This window comes from Hemitrygon akajei, chromosome 15 (genome assembly GCF_048418815.1).
Source record: "Hemitrygon akajei chromosome 15, sHemAka1.3, whole genome shotgun sequence".
Taxonomy (NCBI): Eukaryota; Metazoa; Chordata; class Chondrichthyes; order Myliobatiformes; family Dasyatidae; genus Hemitrygon; species Hemitrygon akajei.
Window position 1 is genome coordinate 58,367,848 of NC_133138.1, and position 22,839 is coordinate 58,390,686.

General features: G+C 38.9%; 1 long non-coding RNA gene across 1 annotated transcript; it reads right to left on the reverse strand.

The window, feature by feature from the left end:
* Positions 1 to 1,828: 1,828 nt before the first annotated feature.
* Positions 1,829 to 18,339, reverse strand: LOC140739380 (uncharacterized). Its single transcript, XR_012101614.1, has 3 exons — positions 18,221 to 18,339; positions 2,852 to 3,106; positions 1,829 to 2,543 (listed from the first exon to the last, which is right to left on the reverse strand). It is a non-coding gene; the product is annotated as an uncharacterized lncRNA (long non-coding RNA).
* Between the last annotated feature and the right edge of the window lie 4,500 nt (positions 18,340 to 22,839).

The following is a 22,839-nucleotide window of genomic DNA, read 5'->3' on the forward strand; positions in this document are numbered from 1 at the left end:
ACTGGGCTGAGAAGTGGCAGATGGAGTTGAACCCAGATAACTGTGAGTTGGTTCATTTTGGCAAGTCAAATTTAAAGACAGAATATAATATTAATGGTAAGATTCTTGGCAGTGTGGAGGATTAGAAAGATCTTGGGGTCCATGTCCATAGGACACTCAAAGCTGCTGTGCTGGTTGACAGTGTTGTTAAGAAGGCGTATGGTGTGCAGGCCATCATCAACCATGGGATTGAGTTCAAGAGTTGTGAGGTAATGTTACAGCTATATAAGACATTGGTCAGACCCCGCTTGGAATACTGTGTTTAGTACTGGTCACATCACTACAAGAAGGACATGGATACTATAGAGAGAGTGTAGAGGAGATTTACAAGAATGTTGCCTGCATTGGGGAGCATGCCTTATGAGAATAGGTAGAACGAACTTGGCCTTTTCTCCTTGGAGCAACAGAGGATGAGAGGTGACCAGATAGAGGTGTATAAAATGATGAGAGGCATTGATCATGTGGATAGTCAGAGGCTTTTTCCCAGGGCTAAAATGGCTAACTTGACGGGGCATAGTTTTAAGGTGCTGGAAGTAGATACAAGGGGGATATCAGAGGTAAGTTTTTCACTCAGAGAGTGGTGGTGCATGGAATGCATTGCCAATGATGGCGGTAGAGGCAGATACAATAGGGTCTTTTGAAGGACTCTTAGATAGGTACATAGAGCTTAGAAAAATAGAGGGCTATGTGGTAGAGAAATTCTAGGCAATTTCTAGAGTAGGTCACATGGTTGGCACAACATTGTGGGCCGAAGGGCCTGTAATGTGCTGTAGATTTCTCTTTCTATGTTTCTATGATTAACTTTCTTGCTCTTAGATTCTAACAATTTGTTAATTTTTCTTGTTATTCAAAACATTCACTGCACTACACAATTTACTAGGATGTATTTATCAATCAAATTATCCTTCAAAAAAATAATGTTGAAATAGTTTTCCTCTGCTGCATAATCTTACTTCTTGTATGTGAGGAGAGAATAAGATGTCCAGGAAGCAAATGCCACAGCTTTCAAAATGAATGCATAGTTATACATAGAGGAGAAAGAAAATTGAGGATGAACGAAAGGACAAAAGTGATGCAGATTTCAAAGATTTATGGTTAGACATGGAAAGTTTAGAGGTGATCTGGGAAGGATATTTTCACACGGGAATGGTGTTGATTGGAGTTTGAAATCTATTTCCTGACAAGATGGGGGAGTCAGATTTTCTCACAACATTCAATAAGTTTCTACACTGTTTCAATATTGTTCGCTTATATGACTGTAAATATGAGTGGCTTGAAGAGGTGACAGGAAAAGAAAGGAAATGATGAAGGGGTTTCAAAATGGAAATAACTATTTTAGAATGAAGATTTAGATGGAGGATTTCTAATGGCTTTTGAGTGTCTCTAAGTACTGATTGTATCATGAGCCATGCATTTTGTAATTAGGTTTTTCAGATGGTTTGCCATTTAAACTACTTATCACTAAGGAAGACTTTGACCAGAAGGATTTAGATTGAAAAGTTTTATTGAGCTTAATTATACAACCAAAATAGGATCATTCCATTTTGTACTTATGCCAATTTACTTCTGATGAAATTACTAAGTGATTTTCAGTCATTAGAAACACTTGCTTTCATATTTATTTGCATTTGTATATTTTTAATTATAGCTTTTTTTAAATAGTCTGGAAATATGTAGTATTAATCTGTCAACCAATGTGTAAATGTTTTTCAAAAGATTTTATCCTAATCCAAAAAGGGAAGTGAGAAATCTCGAAGTGACAATGGTACAAATATGTACCTATGTCAAGTTTGTTTCAGCTATACCACATGCTGAAGAATAAGCTATAAATAAAGGTAATGAACTAAGAATAAGACACATCAACCTAATGAGACATTTTCTCATTTGCTGAATGTGTTAGAAGCAGATTGTTTTCACCAAAACAAATCAAGGAAGTAACATTTTCACAAATTCTCTCATGAAAATAAAATAAAATGGTGGACTGAAGAGCTATTTATGTTCCCAAAGCAAATTATTAAGCTATGTACCCTCTGTAATTTAATACAAAACTTAATGGGTCACTACTTCAAACAAAAAGCTCTGAAACTCTGCATATTTTAGACAGTTGAAAAGTGAACTAATCATCAGGACTGATTTACAGCCTGTTCAGTCTATCAGCTGAAGTAAACAATAGGATCTGGATAGAAATGTGAACAAATAAATTTGCAAGATAAAAATACACAACACGTTCTTTTACTTACTCTTTCAAATGTTTAAGCTTTCCACTACCATGAGCAACACAGTAGTGTAACGATTAGTGCAATGCTTTACAGTGTCAGCGACCTAGGTTCAATTTCCACCGATGTCTGTAAGGACTTTGTACCGCGTGTGTTTTCTCTGGGTACTCCAAATTTCTCCCACATTCCAAGGATGTACAGGTTAGTTAATTAATTGATCACATGGGTATAATCAGGCAGTGTGGGCTTGCTGGGCCTGAAGGGCCTTTTACGTGCAGTATCTCGAAACTGAAAGTTAAATTAAATTGAATACAAATTACTCAAAGCTTTCAGGTAATTAAAATGTCTGTGCTATGCACCATTAGTAACTTAGAAGGCATAAATGATTTAAGGTATATAGTTACAGGTATATATTTTCTAGTTACCGTAGTAATATGGTGAAGAATTTGATTTAGTGTGCTCTTTGATTTAGTTCGGCGAGCTGGGCAATTTGCAAGCAGATATTTCATCACCAGTCAAGGTGACAGCCTCAGAGCACAGTTACTGGTGTTTCTCTCTGGGAGTGTTCTCATTTACATAGGCCCCCATTCACTTACCTCAGTCCTGGTTGGCTACCCTTTCAGTTGGCTTTTGAATTCTATTGGCTTGCATTTCTTAGGGGTTCTTTGATGGTGTCTATTTCGATTTGCTTGTTCATTGAGTTACCAGAAGAGAACCATGCTTCTTAAAATTCCCGTGCCTGCTTCGTGTTTGCCTGCGCCAGAACCTCCACGGTGTCCCAGTTAAAGTTGTGTTCTTCTCGCTCTTCATGTCTGGCCGACATAGTTCCTGCTGCAGCCTCCACATGTTTGCTATTACATAGTAATATGTTGAAGAATTCAAGTTAGTTTGCTATTACATAGTTTTGAAAATATTTTCACTTTTAACATATATATATATAAACCAAGAAATACATTATTAACATGAAGTCCATTAAAACTCAATATTTTGTAAAGGTATTAGAAAATCCTTGCATGATCCCATTTGGATTTCAGCCTTGATTGATATTGTTTAGGTATTTATGAAAGGTTATGCAATTGTCAACACAGGTTAGTTAAAATTGAAGTATGAGTTATGCAAATTATTATTTCATCTCCAATCACATAAATATTTTCCTCTTGAGCATTCTGAAAGGCTGGGAGGTTTGTAATTTATACAAATGTCCATAGCCAAGACTCTGTGCTCACCTGCGTATATTACCAACTTAAATTTCCCACTTGACTGAAACATATCTGGTCAGGCAGAACTGATAGACTCACTGTTTAATCTGAGGGAGCTGTGCTCAGTACTCATGAAAATTGACATTTAATGAAATCTTGCCTTGCTTGCAGAGCATCTCAGTCACTTTAGGATTTTTCATAGCATTCGGTATAATGGGTGAAACCGCATAATATTGATATTGGTTTCAGGTCATTTTCATTCTAGATCTATAAGGGGATGGTGTATTCATAAACTAAGTGTTCTTGTCACTGTCATAAATAAAGCCATGCATGCCTTGAATTTTCCACTTGTATTAAAATATTATGGTTAAAAACTGACAAATCAGTTCAGGATTGCACCTTCATTTATTCTTGGAAAATTCTCTTCAAGCAATTTTACGGTATCTATATTTCTATCAAAATCAATATTAATGGTTGGATTTGAGTCTGTGATGGAGTAGGTTACATATCCATCAGTAAAATATGCTCCAGGAGCAATTCTTTGAGTTCTCAACTAATGTACCAAGATGGGTGGCTATTTGAAATAAATGTATTCATTTTAACTCGATGTACAACCAACTCAGTAAACCTCAAACCAAAAGAAATTCCTTCTGTTTAAATATCCAATTTGCAAAGGAAGCAATCCAAATGAAGGGCCTTAGCCTGAAAAGTCAATCATCCATTTGCCTCCACTGATGCAGCCTGACTTGCTGAGTATCTCCGGTCATTTTTTTTGTTGCTCTGAATTCCAGCATCTGTAGTATTCATATCTCAGTTGATCTGTTTATCATCTTTTGTGTTGAACATTTTGAGGACGGTGGTCTTCTGTGTGAAAATTGGGAAATTTGTTTTTGTCCTCCACTCGTAGAGACATTCCCTCTAATCTCTGTTTGGGTGTTGTTACGTACCCCGTAACTGGGTCACTTACCAGCAAAGATAGAGAGGTCCGTTGAAGTCTGATGGTACTATTTTTAACAGTATTTATTGATAAAAATACACAAAATAATATCAAGGCAAACTTACAGATAATATACGTCGTCAATACTAAATCTAAAAGCGCGGGTCTAATAGTAATCAATAAGAAATAGCTCTATCGTTGTCTAGGGGATAATGTATTGTCCGATGGAAATATAAAAGTCACTGTAGTTCATTCAAGCTGCAGCTTTTTGGTTGGAGAGAAAGACGGGTTAAAACTTGCCCATTCCTTTTATGATGTCAATCCTTCGAGAGTCGTTGGGAGTTGATTTCTCCATTATTTAGCTAAAAACCGTTCTGCCGTGGTACAGGGCCCACGGATTCCGGGGCAAATGGAAAAGGATGCACGTGGCCTTCCACTGGTTTTTGCTATTACGGGATCGTTAGCGTTTCTTCTGGTGCATCTGAGGGGCTGTTCCCACAGACCCTCTTTTATCCTGACTCACAGGGTCTCAGGTGTCAATCAGGTTGGGATGATGCAATCCCTCCACCAACCTCCCCCTCGGTTCATTGCCTGGGGCTTCGATGCATAGTACAGGATGCAATACACAAGTCCGTCTCCAAGAGACAATAGCCGGTATTAATGGGTCCGCCTTTCGGAGGCCAGGACACATTCCAACTCTTTGTGGATTCTGCATGTCTTTCTCTCATTTCCTGGGTCTCCTGAACTGACTTAATAGTGATCTTGCGATTCTCACAAAGGAGGGGGCTACCCCGCACCCTTCAGCCCCTCAGAGCTGTGGCACATTCGTAACAGTGTAAAAAAATTATGGAGGCTCCTGAAATTTTGGGGTCTGGGGATAAGATGTTTGTATATTTTCAGTTATACTAATAGTTTCATCCATATTGATAACACTCATGAGGTAAATTGATAATATACCAGATGAGGCACGGGTGTAGAGATGAAAAGATAGAAGGAAGCTACCGTCAAGAAGATTAGGTGTTCACTGCACTACTTAAATAAAAACATAAAACTTTTTTTTCAACAAAAAATGATCACACAGGAATATTGCAGGGTGCAACTGCCATGCATAACTAAACTGTACTTAAAAAGAATCAGTGAAGAACTCACCTTTAAAATCCTGCCCATCATGGTTCCTTACTCAGGACCAACTAAGCTATCTATCACATTGGTATGCATCACAAAAAACAGTTTCAGAAGTTACTAGTATAGCTGAAGTTAAGTGGCACTAGTTGAAGCTGTGGCTGCCCATCTTAAAGAGGAAATGTTCATTTTATTCCACAGCTTCTTGATGCATGGGGAACACAATTCAGAGCAGGGACACTGTTGTAATGACATTATCCTGGATGTCTTAATGGAAGAGGAAGAGAGAGTTCTTAAAGTGTTGGGATTCATTCTGAAGGATCATAGATTGGTGGTTAAATGATTAACACCAAAAATGAAGTGCCTATTTGGATTCAGTGGTAGACAAACTTTGATGGAACTTGTGAGAAAGTCCCATATCCTGTTATCATCATTACTAGTCTTGTACTTTGTTCCAAGCCATCCATCCCCACCACACACCCAACAACAATGTCTATCAACCATTAAAGGGTGGTAGCAGTGTTTTGTGAAACTGATTTCTGTTATATGAGTAGATATTAGCCTGGTATGTAATCATGTTTAGAAAATAAGGATGGATCTCATTGAAATGTACAAAATTCAGATGGTGCTAAACAGACTGATGGGAGTGTATAGAATAAGGGAGTCACCGGCTCAGGTTTGGGAAAGAATGTGGAATGTGGAGACATTTCTTTGCTCAGATGGTGAATTCTTGACTACAGAAGTTGGGAGTCTATGTCACTGAATATATTTTAAAAGGAAAGGGATAGATTCCTAATCACAAAAAAAATCAAGGGATACTAAGAGAGAGTGGAAATATGGAATTGCTATCACGAATTAGTAATGATTGAAATGAACGATGGAGCAGGTTCAAAACACAAAATCCTGTTCTGAATTTCTAATTCTTAATTTCTGTTCATCTGTTTTCTTTAATTGATATTGGATCTAAGCCAGAGATCTGCCCGCCCAAGAGCATTTTAGAAGTCCCTAAACCAACATAATTCTGGAAGGTGATTTGCTACCAATTTCATAGAAGCATTTATGAATTAGAAATAAATTCTGGTTTCAGCTGGGGAGCACAAATCCAAAAACATTCATAAGAGCAAAACAAACATGAAGATCTTGATTGGGCAGTGAGCAAATGAAGTCCTATGGCAGGCATAGGTTGCCTTAGGCCATGCACAAAATGTCAAATTGTATGAGAGCTGTTTTACACAATCTTAGACCGCTGTCATTGTGGATTCATCAGTATTCAAATACCTCCCATTTCCCATTGAAATGATCATCAAATTGGCATTTCTTGGCAGAAAACAATTATGCTAAGTAATCTAATTCCCAAGTCCATGATTCCTCAGATACTGCCCGGTGGCTAAACTCAGACATGAATACAAGAAACTCTTCAGATGCTGGAAGTCCATTGCAACGCATACAAAATGTTGGAGCAACTCAGTAGGTCAGGCAGTATCTGTGTAGAGCAGGATTTATGCAATGGAGCCACCATTAACCAAGGGAGCTGTGGACCTCTGGTTGGGAACCCTTGATGTAGAGAATAAACAGTCAACATTTCAGGCCAAGACCCTTCATCAGATGTCAGCTTGTTGACCTGAAAGGGCTATTTAAACTGGGCTAGATCACACTCATCTCTGGTTAACAATAGCAATTTACACAGCAGACTGAGAGCTAAGGTCATTATGCAAATAAGACTGAACTGTCAATCTAATTTAAGGATACCAAAAGTTTGAATCTTTGCATTTTTCATCACCACCCATACACTTAGCAAATGGTGCAGACTGAATGTTAATGGACAAGAATGAATAAAGTGCATTTTAGAACATCCATCAGCTGAACAACTGAATAGATGAACTTAAATATATTATCACTATAGTTTGCAGTATCTTGGTTACATTTTGAGAACTTATGAAAAGTCCATAAGACCATAAGACAGAGGAACAGAATTAGGCCATCTGGCCCATCGAGTCTGCTCTGCCATTCAATCATGGCTGATCTATCTCCTCCTCAACCCCAGTTCCCAGCCTTCTCCCAGTAACCTTTGAAGCCATGTCCAATCAAGAACCTACCAATCTCTACCTAAATACACCCAACAACCTGGCCTCCACAGCTGCATGTAGCAACAAATTTCACAAGTTCATCACCCTTTGGCTAAATTTACATTACATTAATGATTTAGATGAAGGGATTAAAAGTAACATTAGCAAATTTGCAGATGACACAAAGCTGGGTGACAGTGTGAAATATGAGCAGGATGTTAGGAGAATGCAGGATGACTTGGACAGTTTGGGTGAGTGGGCAGATGCATGGCAGATGTAATTTAATGTGGATAATGTGAGGTTATCCACTTTAGTGGCAAGAACAGGAAGGCAGATTACTATCTGAATGGTGTCAAGTTAGGAAAAGGGGAAGTACAATGAGATCTAGGTGTCCTTGTTCATCAGTCACTGAAAGTAAGCATGCAGGTACAACAGGCAGTGAAGAAAGCTAATGGCATGTTGGCCTTCATAACAAGGGGAGTTGAGTATAGAAGCAAACAGGTCCTTCTGCAGTTGTACAGGGCCCTGGTGAGACCACACCTGGAGTATTGTGTTCAGATTTGGTCTCCAAATTTGAGGAAGGACATTCTTGCTATTGAGGGAGTGCAGCGTAGGTTCACGAGGTTGATTTCCAGGATGGCGGGACTGTCATATGTTGAAAGATTGGAGCAACTGGCCTTGTATACACTGGGATTTAGAAGGATGAGAGGGGATCTGATTGAAACATATAAGATTATTAAGCGATTGGACACGCTAGAGGCAGGAAACATGTTCCCGATGTTGGGGGAATCCAGAACCAGAGGCCACAGTTTAAGAATAAAGGGTAGGCCATTTAGAACAGAGTTGAGGAAAAACTTTTTCGCCCAGAGAGTTGTGGATCTATGGAATGCGCTGCCTCAGAAGGCAGTGGAGGCCAGTTCTCTGGATGCTTTCAAGAAAGAGTTAGATAGAGCTCTTAAAGATAGTGGAGTCAAAGGATATGGAGAGAAGGCAGGAATGGGTTACCGATGGTGAATGATCAGCCATGATCACATTAAATGGTGGTGATGGCTCGAAGGGCCAATTGGCCTACTCCTGCACCTATTGTCTATTGTCTATAAAGAAATTTCTCTGTATCTCTATTTTGAAAGGATGCCTCTCTATCCTGAGACTATGCTCTCTTGTCTTAGAGTCTCTCACCAAGGGAAACATCCTTTCCACATCTACTCTGTCTAGGCCTTTTAACATTCAAAAGGTTTCGATGAGATTCACCCTCATCCTTCTAAATTCCAGCAAGTACAGACCCAGAGCAATCAAATGTTCCTCGTATGATAACCCTTTCATTCCTGGAATCAGCCTTGTGGACCACCCCTGGACCTTCTCCAATGCCAACACATCTTTTCTAAGATGGGGGGCCCAAAATTGTTTAGAATATTCAAGGTAAGACCTCACCAGTGCCTTATAAAGCCTCAGCATCACATCCTTGCTCTTGTATTCTAGACCTCTTGAAATGAATGCTAACATGGCATTTGCCTTCCTCACCACTGACTCAACTGCAAGTTAACCTTCAAGGTGTTCTGCACAACAACTCCCAAGTCCGTCTGCATCTCAGATTCCTGGATTTTCTCCCCCTTTAGAAAATAGTCCACACATTTATTTCTACTACCAAAGTGCATGACCATGCATTTTCTAACATTGTATTTCACTTACCACTTTCTTGCCCATTCTTCTAATCTGTCCAAGTCCTTCTGCATCCTACCTGTTTCCTCAACACTACCTGCCCCTCCACCAATCTTCGTATCATCTGCAAACTTGGCAGCAAAACCATCTATTCCAACATCTAAATCATTTATATACAGCATAAAAAGAACTGGTCCAAACACTGACCCCTGCAGAACACCACAAGTCACTGGCAGCCAACCAGAAAAGGCTCTTTTTCAGGACCTCCTTTTTTTTCCTACTTATGTCGTTGGTACCAATATGTACCACAATCTTTGGTTATTCTCCTTCCCACTTCAGGATATCATGGACGCGATCAGAAACATCCCGGACTCTGGCACCTGGGAGGCAAACTACCATCCGCGTTTCTTTCCTGCATCCACAGAATCGCCTGTCTGCCCCCCTAACTACAGAGTCCCCTATCACTGCTGCCATCCTCTTCCTTTCCCTACCCTTCTGAGCCACGGAATCAGACTCTGTGCCAGAGGAGCGACCACTGTTGCTTCCCCCAGGTGGGCCGTCTCCCCCAACAGTACTCAAACAGGAGTACTTATTGTTAAGGGGGACAGCCACAGGGGTGCTCTGTAGCATCTGCTTCTTGCCCTTCCCTCTCTTGACTGTTACCCACTTCTCTGTCTCCCGAGGCCCCTGAGTGACTACCTGCCTATAGCTCCTCTCTATCACCTCCTCACTCTCCCTAACCAGAAGAAGATCATCGAGCTGCAGCTCCTGTTCCCTAACGCAGTTTCTAAGGAGCTACAGCTCAATGCACCTGGTGCAGATGTGGCCGTCCGGGTGGCTGGGAGTCTCCAGGATTTCCCATATCTGACACCGAGCACAGAAAACCAGCCTCACACACATACTTTCTGTCTGTATTCTAAACAGATAACCTACCTCACCTCGACCCTTTATCGCCTAAGCCCTGTTGAGCCAAAGCCTTCCTACTCTGTCTCCCTCTACTCCGTCACCTGCTCCTCCGATGCCCGCTGTATAAAGCTGTCCTCTTTTTAAACTCTTCCCACTGTTCTCAATGGCCGACCTCCACACACTTGCGCAGTCGTGCCCCGTTCAAACCACTGAAGAAAGCCACTTTGATATTATTTGGTACCTTGCTTTCATATTTGATGTTTTCCCTTCTAATAATTCTTTTAGTTGCTCTCTGTAGGTTTTTAAAAACTTCCCAATCCTCTAACTTCCCACTATTTGTTGGCCGGCCTTACCCATTTCCACCAACAGAGACTTAGGGTTGTTGGATTTAAGAGGTAAACCAATAAATAACTTTATGTAATTTAGGTAATGTTGAAGAATGCAAGAAACTCTAAAGCACATCAGCTAGTACATCACTTAACCAATAATAAGACCAGAAGGGCTTAACTATAGAAGCAGAATTAGGCCATTTGGCTTAGCGAGTCTGCTGTGCCATTTCATCATGGCTGATCAAATTTTTGTCTCAGCACCAATCTCCTGCCTTCTCCCAGTAATCCTTTATGCCCTGACCAATCAAGGATCTATCAACCTCTGCCTTAAATATACATAAAAAACTTGGCCTCAACAGTTGCTTGTGGCAAAGAATGCCAAAGATTCATCAAAGAATTCCACAGATTCACAGATAATGTGGACAGTATTTCTTTTCGGGCTTTTCATGTCATTAGAAAATAAATCACTTTGATTGTAAGGTCAAATATTCCTTCTCAGGGACAGATGAGACATTTTTCTAAGAGGTATTTTTTTTTATTTTAATAGCTAATAACATTGAAACCACCATTGGAAAGTACAAATTATACCTATGATGTTTGTTTACTTATGTACAGTATAGGTGGCTAGTTGTTTTATTTACTTCTGCCTCCACCCCTCATATACCTCATCCCCAGCCTGATTCTACATCCTGCCCCTCACCCTTAACTGCCCCATGTAAATTGCCTTTGGCTCAGACAATAGCATATCTTCTGTAGAAATGACCATGTTGAGTCAACATAAAAGCAACAGTGTATTATTTCTGCATCCGTGCTGAATTCTAGAAAGCAACATAAGGCTTAATTTTTAATTATTCCATGTGATACTGATATTTTTAGACTTCCTGCAGCTTTCAGAGACCACGCTATAGATGTCTGGTAAGATAAAGTTTTACTCTGACGGCAACTGTGACGAGCATTGTTAGTTCGCTGCGCAGTATGCAATTGTTCACTGTCTATTTACAGATCTAACAATTGCTATATGTTCACTTGATATATTATTTGCTTTATATGTTAAATTTAAGAGGGAATCATTTTACATTTTATCTCTACCATATACCCAGTTGAAAATGAGGAAAAAATTAGGGTGGATGCAGTGAGAAGGTTGGAGTCTTCATTTTAAGGTTATTGGTTCAATATCTTCTTTATCTTTCCAGAATCTTGCTCACTGTGAAGAGTGCTTTTAATTTTTTTCTGACACTGGAATTGACATTAAGATCAGTAAGGTCATCAAAAAATGGCTCATGATGTCTTGCCTATGATAAAGATAATTGCATTTCTAATCATACTGGAGCTTTACCTTAAAAGGCCAAGGCTTAGGAAAGTTTCAGTGCGGAGTTTATTAACATTTTTAGAAAGTCTTCTGTACCAAAAAAAAAGTCATCATCATAAGGGTAGCTGTCAAACTCACTGTGGCCCGAGATGTTTATGTATCAGGCACTTCTCAAGCTCACACAGTTTCTAACACTGCAATCTTAATTAGTACACTGCCTACAGATACCAGAGCTTTCACAGATGCAGCATTTTAAGAGGGAGGCATAACACTTCAGTATTCTCTTCTGCATAGGAGAATTCAGCAATAGGAAAAAGCCTAGCAGTTCTTCAGAATTTGCATTCATGTTGCCATTCAAGCTCTTATGTGCAATGAGCCACCTCCTCTCACCAATTTTTTTTCACACTTTTGGACATGATCATCATCAGGGAATCATCACTGAAATGTATTTTCCCATCAATTCTTAACAAGCCTTGATTTGAAATAAATTTTATGTGCTAGATTTTATTTGGAGGAATTGAACTATGGGCATGGGGACATCTATACTGCTCCATGTACTGTAACACACTCATGGAGGTAGACTGAAGTAGAATGCAAATTCAGTATAACTGCAACCAGTTATTAATTATAGTCGTTTTATCAAAATGCCATCACTTATGGACAATCGAAGATCAACTTTGCATTACATTTATCTTTTTAACCACACTTTGTTTCCAGAATAATTATCACTCTCTACATGTCTCATAATCTCACTTACAAACTGGCTTGGTGTGCATTTTGATAAGTAAGATGTCATTGATAAGTTAATACTGGCTTCAGCAAAGTGGCAAAGACTAGGAGTGCTATCATTTTTATCCAAAGCTGCCTTCTAATATATGAGTGGCAAATAACTGTGTTACAAAATCAATTAGCTATTTGGTTCCTCAGGCTATTTAGTCCCTTTTTCATTCAATTTGTATCATTTTTCCTTCATCTCAATATAATCTTGTCATCAAATGTCTAATAACCTCAGATTTTAAATTAATGATTAATTAATGATAAAACAATTTATGAGTTGTTTCCATTCACCAAACCCATTAACGCTTTTGCTATTTTTGATTCTGCCTTCAGATTTATTATCATTAGAACATCATGAAATTTGTTGTGTTGTGGTACAATACAGTGCAAGACAATAAAAGTTGCTATAAGTTACAATAATAATTAAAATAAATGAAATTCTAAAAGATGAATAGTGAGATGGTGGTCATGGGTTCACGTTCAGAAATCTGATGTTGGAAGAAAAGAAGCAGATCCTAAAATATTGAGCATGCATCTTCAGACTCCTAAACATACTGCCTGACAGTAGTAATGGGAAAAGGGCATGTTTGAGTGGTGAGGGTCCTTAATGATGGATGCTACCTCCTTGAGGCACTACCCTTAGAACATGTCCTTGATGGTGGTGAGGCCTGTTCCTGTGATGAACTACCAGAGTTTACCACACTAACAGCCTTTTTTGATCCTGAGAATTGAAGTGGCAATCGATATTATTTTTCTCATTTGTCGTCTTTGCCGTCTTTACTTCACTTCCCCTCTGATTCTTTTATAATCAGGCTTAATTTACAGCTTAATATTTGTGATTAGCAGCCTCCTATGATTTATATTCCTCTGTACATCCTTCATCATCCAAGGAGCTCTGGATTAATCTGGTTGTCTTTTGCACCTCACAGGGATCTGTGTCAACTTGACCTGAACGATGCCTGCCCTAAAACACAATCTCAGGTTGGTGCTGGATCCCAAGAAAAGGAATTTGTAGAATGTCTACAAGATGTTTTTTTAGAGCAACTCGTGGTTGTGCCCACTGAGGAAAAGACAATTCTGGATTGGGTATGGCGTAATGGATTGGATTTCATTAGGCAACTGAAGATAAAGAAACCCTTAGGAGGCAGTGATCACCCTGATGTTTGAGAAGGACAAGCAACAGTCAAACGTAGCAGTATTACAGAGAGATAAAGGGAATCACAGAGGCACAAGAGAAGTGCTGGCCAAAGTTGATTGGAAAGGAACACTAGCAGGAAAGACGGCATAACAGCAATGGCTGGAGCTTCTTGAATCAATACAGAAGGTGCAGAATAGATACAATCCAAAGAATAAAATGTACTATAATGGGAGGATGAGGCAGCCATGGCTGAAAAGGGAAGTCAAAGACAGCATAAAAGCAAAAGAGAGGGCATATAATAAACCAATAATATTGCTAATTTAGTGAGAAGTTGTTTTCCCAGCTCCTCACTTCATATTCCTCTCCCCCACACACCTGGCTTCACCTATCAGCTTGTTCTCATACCCCCTCCGCATCTTCTTCTTCTGTCTTTTGCCCCCCTTCTGTTCTAGTTCTGATGAAGGTTCTCAGACCAAAACATTGACTGTTTATTCCTTTCTACAGATGCTGCCTGACCTGCTGAGTTCCTCCAGTGTTTGTTAGTGTTTTAGAAGCAGCTTCTTTCCCTCCACCATCAGACATCTAAATGTCTATGAACATCGCTTCATTACTCCAACTGGCACTATTTATTTATTTATTGTAGCTTCCAGTAATTTTATGTTTTGCTCTGTACTGCTGCCACAAAACAACACATTTCACAACATTTCTTGGTGATAATAAGCTTGATTTTGATATCCCATTAAACTTTATCCCTCAAAATTTTTCACAAAGGTGATATTCATTCTCATTTTTGTAAGCTACTATGAATATGTATACTTACAACTGAAGAATCATACCTCCTATCACTCAAAAAAAGAAGGGTCAATAGTTTTCTTAATCACATTCTTCATTCTTACCATGGCAGTATACGACATCAAAGGCCGCCTTGAGGCTGAGCGATGTACTATAAGATGGGAGACACGTGATTTGTGACAAAACTCTGGATGTTAAAATGCTTTACATCCATTCCTTCCCCTTAGCATTGCCTAACATTTCCATTTTACCATAATACTCCCTTTTGTCCACCAGAGTGCAAATAATATTTAAGATCAATTATGTAACTCAGAAGGCAAAATATCCTCAATTTTTAGATATTCAAACCACTATTTTAAACATGTTATAACCGAAGACTAAAAAGCAAAAAAAAACACACTAATATATCATTATGTTTGCTTTAGCCTTTGTGCTCACATGCGAGAGGCATAATCTTTTTCTGAGTTAGACTATAAGACATAGGAGCAGAATTAGGCCATTTGGCCCATTGGGTCTGCTCCAACATTCAATCATGGCTGACAATATTTTCCCCTCCTCAGCCTCAAATTACATAAATTCAATTACATAATAAGAATATTGTAAAATCATCTGATATTTCATAGCAGATGTGATAAACTATCATCACATGCTTCGGTATCCAAGGGAAAAAAGAACAGCAGCAAATATACAATCATGAAAGCTGATGCAAATCTGCCAATGATGGAAAAGGAAAATGAGTCATCTAAAAACCTTAGCCTTAAAGAGATTAAAATAATATATTTTGCAACATGTTTATATTGTCTTTATGTATCTTATACTTATTTTGGAAGCCTTTGGCCTTCAGAATCATATTTGATCCTAATCTAAAAGGAAAAGAAACACAACAAACACATAATTCCCAGGACACTAAAGCACTGGCAAGAGTACAGTAGAGAAATACCATCAAGATTCAGCAAGACATATCAAAGACTGAACTTCCTCAGGCTATGTCAATAATTATGCACTATGGCAGTAGATGGCTTCTAACCCTCTGAATTTCCATAAGAGGAAGGAATTAAATTCAATTGATGAACAGCTGGTGTATAATCAACAGCAATAAATCCTGACTATCAATGGCCAATTTGTAAGCAGTTATCACAATCCTATTATCTTGTGACAATCCAGTCTTTTTGTTTCTTTCATTTGTGTTGTAACACTTTACATTGCAAGATCTTGCTCTACCATCAAGGGAAGAGTGGTTTTGTTATTAAAATGTGAATTCAGGAGTCCTGATCAATTCAGAGCATTGCTGGATTTGCTGAACACTGCAGAGAATTATGTTGGTGATTGAATTTTGCACTTGAGTTGCAATACACAGCTTTGGCCTTCAAGTTGAACTGTACGAGGAGCAGAGGGTAAAGAACCTGGAGACAAAACCCACCAGGGAACAAGATCCACCAATCTGAACAGTAGTGATCGGAGTAATTGGCAATCTCAGTTGATCTAGAAATATGTAGAAAAGTCATGCATCAAATCATCTCCAAGAAACAAACATTGTCTATGTAGCTTTTCCTATAAATTCCTCAATTTCCCAGCACCTACATCATCCAGGAGCAATCTTTTTTTAAGAAATACTCCTGAGAATGTAGAGCCTACTTTATACTTTCTACTCCTTGCGAACTAAAGGACATTATTGCATGCCAATGGTAGGACCCCTCCATCTAAAATATTATTGCTGATAGCTGCATATTCAGTGTGTGTTAAGTTATAAGTGACTGATTTTATGTTTGCTAATTAATAGCCAATATTACCCTAAGCAGTTGTATGCAACTGTAAGACAAGTTCCTCTGCTGAAGTTCAGAAATGTATGTCATTCATTGCCTTATTGTAGAGGTAAGAGGAAGAGTAACAGTTTACTCAACCACATGTCCATAATAATAATTGCTTCTCTTAACAGCAAAATGAGAAGCAGATATTTCTTACCTGGGAAATCTTACACAATTTGCCAATGCATCATAAACATATAACCAAAATATTTATATTCCATAATTCAGAGTTAAGAGTTTACAACACAATTTTTAAATAAAATTATGTAGGTGTTCTTGTTCTTATGATTTTGTTTAGCTAACATTAAGAAAACAGGGTTTTGTGAATTTCAAACTTTTCTGCTGAACACTCAAGTTCTTCTTATGGAGATGCACTACTGATTCTACTGGCTTCTTCTCCATTACTTTATTTTTACTGAATATCAAAGTTTTCTATATTTGAGTACTAGTTATTTCCAATTAGTAACTTGGCTTTAGGAAATGAGATCCAAACATTTTTTGCTGGAATTAAGCCTTAATCCAAGTAATCAAAGTTCATATGGTAATTCTGAGATTCAACATTCTCAAACAAAAATATCTCGGGATATTTAAAGCAAATCTTTTTGCCTCCACTAATATATACTGTAGAGATGAAACTGCTTGATTTCCTGAGATACAGACACTATGGCATTTTGCAGAAGCACTGAAACATAGTTAAAAAATTACTTATTCATCAAACTCTGTTGAAAGTGAAGCCTTTCCTCTGTGTGCTTACTTTATCCAATTCCCAGTCAGCTTCCTTGTCAGGCTTATTGTCTCTTGGCTTAGCAAAGTCTTTTTAGACTTTTGTTTTTGTTTCTCATCCCTGTCTTTGAAATCCATATAAATTTCCAAACACTCAGAAAGCCTTCAGTTCTGTCTCTTGGAACTATTGATGGCCAACTGTGTACACTTTAAGCTCTTGAATTCCCTCTTTGTACTTCTCTGCCTCTCTACCTGCACCTCTTCTAATACGTTCCTTCAACACTAATGTTGTGACTCTGCAGTACATCTGACTGTTCTCATGTCGCTCACTGCTGAACTTGAAAGGCAGGTGTACTGGGTAGCTTAGATTGGAAAAATGTGTTGTCTGTGTTAGTGATTCATATTATTGCTGAGTAAATCTCAAAGCTCAAGCTTAATGTGGCATAGAATAGTTCAATTCCTTTTTTCAATACCAACTAAACCCAAATGACACATTTATCTTCAGCAATAATCACAATGTCAGGATATCTAACACCCTTAGTGATAGTTTCCCTTATGATCTGGAAATGGTCATAAAAGTTGTCAACAAATAGCAAAAACATGGATGAAAAATCCAAAATCTTAGTTAGGAATTCTGATCAATGGAATATTAGTAATATATTTGTCCATTCAAAGAAGCAATGATAATAACTTGATAATAAAGTTATAAACAATGTTAGTGGCAAGCTTAATACACTACCTATACAATGTCAAACAGTAGCAATTAAAAGTAAATCTATATTAAGGAACTCTGTAACATGTCCTTCAACTAAATAACAGTTACAGTGCTGGCGTACCCAAAATAAGAAAAAAAACAGGAAGCAACTGTTACAACCCTATGTTTACTAATGATTATAACATCAAAATCAAAGTTAGTGAACTAGTTTCTGATAAAGTTTAATTTTGGTGTTTGTTATTCTTCACCAAAGTTTCCTGTCCTGTTTAATATCTACCAATGAATAATTTATTCAAGATTCAAGATTGATTAAGGTCAGTTCCTGTGCACAAGTATAAAAAGAACAAAATAATTGTTACTTCTGATTAATGCTGCCCCAAAAACCACAAAAGATAAAGAACACAATAAAAATAAACACAGTGATGCATTGGGCAGTTTTTACTACCCGCCGTAGAGACATCCTGCCCACCGCAGTGCAGATCCCATACCAAGCAGTGATGTAGGTTGTCAGGCTGTTCTCTGCTGCGCATCTGCAGAATGACATATGGTTGTGCAAAGCCAGCTCTCTTCAGCCTCCTCAGAAAGTAGATCACTACCAATTGCTCCAAAATTTACCTTTAAATGAAGGAAAAAAAGAATATTGCATCATACTTCGATCTTCCCTGGCCACAGAAAACTGGAGAACTGCTAACATTATACCATAGTTCAAAAAAATAAAGGATGAAGTGAATAATATAGCACTAGTGATGAATACATTTTTGGAATTAATTGGAGAGTTCATACAAGCCATTATTTAAAAAGATAAACTAATCAGGGACAGTCAGCAGGACCTTGCTTTTTTAACAGATATTAATGATTTATATTTTAGTATAGAAGGTATGTTAAAGGACAAAATATGGTTGAGGCCAACCATAAGAAGAGAGGCTCAGTCTAGTGAGTTGGACAGAGAGGTGATAAATGCGTTCATTCATTTCAGATGTATGCAGTAATATGTTGTTGGGTTTGCAAAAGGCAAGGGAATCTACAATGAATGTGAAGAAACTGGATGACACAGAGGGACAGGAGAACATGGATTGTATATTCACAGATCTTTCAAGTTAACAAGGTGGGTCAACAAGGAAATTAGTAGAACAAATGAAACTTTTTTCCTTTATTAGCCAAGGCAATATGAGAGCAGTGAGGTTAGTCTAGAACTATATTTAGCACAATTTACATTGCAGTTTAGTACTGCCTACATTTCTGGACACCTCATTATTAGGAAAGATGTGATTACACTGGAATAAGTGCAGAGAGAACTTTTAGTACATTGCCAGGAATAGAAAATGTTATTTGTGAGGAGAGACTAAATTGCCAGAAGTTATTTTGTTTGGTCTGAGGAAGCTGAAATTTTTAATTACTTCCTTTTAATATTATGAATGATTAAAGGTAAAGAAATTAGGAAGGACCTATTTCTAATTGCAAAGAGGATGGGTAAAAATTGTCTGACTATATAGATTAGTTCACAGAAGGATCAGAAGGGAAAACAATTCCTCCCAGAGGGCTGTAAGACTGTAAAGCTCCCTGCCTGAAAATATATTAGATGCAGTACCTGGCATGTGTGCTTCTCATCTGCAGGATTACCAATCTACTCTTAGGCTGGTTCAAATGCTAACTGGTCTTTTCTGTATTGTCCATTTCTTTTTGGTTCAATGATTAAAGTTTTAGAACTTAAGTTAAACTCAAGTGTTTCTTCTGATACCTCCTGGTAAGCATCATGTTAAACCCTAATAATCTGAACAATTACTAATCACTAATGAAGTGTCTGAAGATAAAACTCCTTCATGCAGTAATTGTAAAAACACCCAGCAATGACCTTCGTCATTGAATCACTGAATATTGTTGAGGTGCAAGGTTACCCAACATTAGGATTTGCAATCAAAATCATTGCCATTTGGAGTGCATCTTTTCGGTGGGCTGCAATCATTGCGAGAGGTCATTCGTTGGTGACGCAGTGCAAAATCTAAAAAGAGCTTGGGTGCTTTTGGGACTTTTCAACAGGCAGCAATCATAATGATCTATTAGGCACTCAGCAAGGGCAAACAACAAGATGTGAGGTGTAAGTAGAGTGGCCATTGTGTAAGTGGACAGTGTTAGAGTGGTCAGGCTTTGGCTCAACAGGCTTAAGAAAGAACAAGCTTGCGCAAGCACAGGTGAAAGTTCTAAGTAAGTTTTTAGTTTTTTTTAGTTAGTACATAGCTGATGCACCGAGAATGGGTCCAGATTTAGTAGTGTGTGTTCCTTGTGTGAGATGTCAGATTCAGTCTCCTTGATACCATACCTACATAAAGGGCATCAAGCTGCAAACCCTTAGAACCTGTTTTAAGGAACTGGAGCTGCAGCTGGATGACCTCCAGCTCATATGGAATAAAAGGAGGTGATAGTTAGGAGCTTCATAGAGGTAGTCACCCCTAAGTTGTAGGAGGTAGGTATCTGGGTGATTGTCAGGAGAGGAAAAGGGAATAGGCAGCTAGTGCAAAGTACCCCTGTGGCTGTTCCAATCAATAATAAGTGTACCATTTTAGATACAACCTATGAGGGGGAAGCCACAGTAACCTTATCTCTGGCACTGAGTCTGTTTCTAAGGCTCAGAAGGGAAGGGGGGAGAAAAGGAGTGCAGTAGTGATAGATGACTCCTTAATTAGATAATTCTGTCAGTATGAAAGAAACACCTTGATGGTATGTGCCTCCCAGGTGCCAGACTCAGGGTGTCTCAGGTCAGGTCCACAGAATTCTAAAGGGGAAGGGTGAACAGCCAGAAGTTGTGGTACATTGGTACCAACAGACTTGGTAGGAAAAAAGAGGAGGTTCTGAAGAGTGAATAGAGAAAGTTAGGCAAAAGGCTGAAAAGCAGGACCTCCAGATAGTAATCTCATTATTGCTGTCTGTGCCACATGCCAGTGAGGGTAAAAATAGGATGATTTGCCAGATCAATGCATGGCTGAAGAATTGGTGCAGGAGCCAGGGTTTCAGAATTCTGGATTGTTGGACCAATATCCACTTGAAAATAAAGCTGGAGAGGTAGCAATGGGTGACAAAGAAATGGCGGACAAACTTAATAACAATTTTGTGCCATTCTTCACTGTGGAAGACACCAGTAGAATGCCAGAAATGCAAGAGTGTCAGGGGGCAGAAGTGAATGTAGTTGCTATTACTAGGAGAAAATGCTTGGGAAGCTGAGATGTATGAAGGTAAATAAGTCACTTGGACCACATGAACTACATCCTAGGCTTCTGAAAGAGGTAGCTGAAGAGATTGTGGAGGCATTGATCTTCCAGTTAAGATAGCGCTACTGAACATGTGCAACAGCTTTCTGACAGTTAAAAAGCTAAGAACCCTGACTAAAAATACTTTTTCTGAGGTATATTGTGTTAAATTATTGCCACAAACAGTGAAGGGATGAGCTTTGCCAAGGCGAGCTTGGGGGATGAGCTGAAATGGAGTGTTGCAGAATAATTGTAGACAGATTTTCAATGCTTGTACAGATGGCCCAGGAGTGAGGTTGGATCACTCTGGGCACTGAAAGGAGAAGTTGGGGACCATACAGAGGAGAAGGGATGCCCGTACAACTGGCCCGGGTGCGAGGTTGAATCATTCTGGATGCCGAGCTGACTTGAAGAGCTTGAGAGCGGCTTCAAGCTGGGTGATAGAAGCTGAACTTGGAGTGAGTCGTTGGATGGCGGCATCTAGGCCCAAAGATTTTCACGGCAGCTCGGTCCCAGTGCAAGGTACGATATGCTGTTTGGATAATTTAAATCCCAGCCAAGATTGGAGGCAAGAGTTGATTTAGCTTGCTTTCTGTGATCTTCACCCCTCTCTCCAGGGCGTGAACCATTGTTTGGTCAATTTAACTGCTGGCCCAGATAGACTGAAAAGATAGGGTGTCAGTCTGGATGAGAGCCGATTTTGCTTGTTCTCCATGATGGTCATCTCCATGGCAGTGAGGCTGGGAAGACTGCCCCAGCTGCTGTGCTCTGTCCCTGCTAATATGATGAACTGATAAGTGAGGCTTTGGGCCTGCTCTGGGCTGCTTTGAAGTCCAGAACTGAGGACTTGTTTTTGGTTCAGAATGCTGTTGTTAACTTCAATTATTTATGTGATATGTATGTTTTTCTCTTTCTCTTGTACATTGAGTGTTTGCCTCTTATTTTTATTTTTATTCTTTTATTTCTCTAATTGAGTTCATTTGGGTTTCTTGCTTTGTGGCTATCTGAAAGCAAACAAATCTCAAGGTTGTATAATTTATATATTCTTTGATAATACATGTACTTCAATCTGAACTTTGAATCTTGAATCTATTCTTTCAAGAATCATTAGGTTTTGGAATACTTCTGGAGGACTAGAAAAATTGCAAATGTCACTCCACTCTTAAAGAAGGGAGGAAGGTAGAAGAGTGGATGTTATTGGCCAGTTAGTTTGACTTTAGTGGTTGGAAAGATGTTGGAGTCTATTCTTAAGGATGAGTTTTCAGGTACTTGAAGGCACGTGACAAAATAGGTCAAAGTCAGCATTGCTTCCTTAAGGAGAAATCATGCCTGATAACTCTTTTGGAATTCTTTGAGAAATTAATAGGCACGATAGACAAATGGGAGTCAGTAGATGTTGCTTACTTCGATTTTCAGAAGGCCTTTGACAAGGTGCTGCACATGAGGCTGCTTAACAAGATAAGAGCCCATGGTATTCCAGAAAACAGACTAGCATGGATAGAACACTGGCTGACTGGCAGGAGGAAAAGAGTGGAATAAAGGGTGCTTTTTCTGGTTGGTTACTAGTGATGTGCTGCAGAGGTCTGTGTTGGTACCGCTTCTTTTCACGTTATATGTTGATGATTTGAATGAAGGAACTGATGGCTTTGTTGCCAAGTTTGTGGGTAATAGAAGGACAGGTGGAGGGCAATTATTGTTGAGGAAGCAGGGTGTCTGCTGAAGGACTTAGATTGGGAGAATGGGCAAAGGATTGGCAGATGAAATGTAATGCAGGGAAGTGCATGGTTATGCATTGTTGTATAATGAGTAAAGACATGGACTAGGGTGATAAAAAAATTTAGGGTTTAAAAGAATTGGATAGGTAT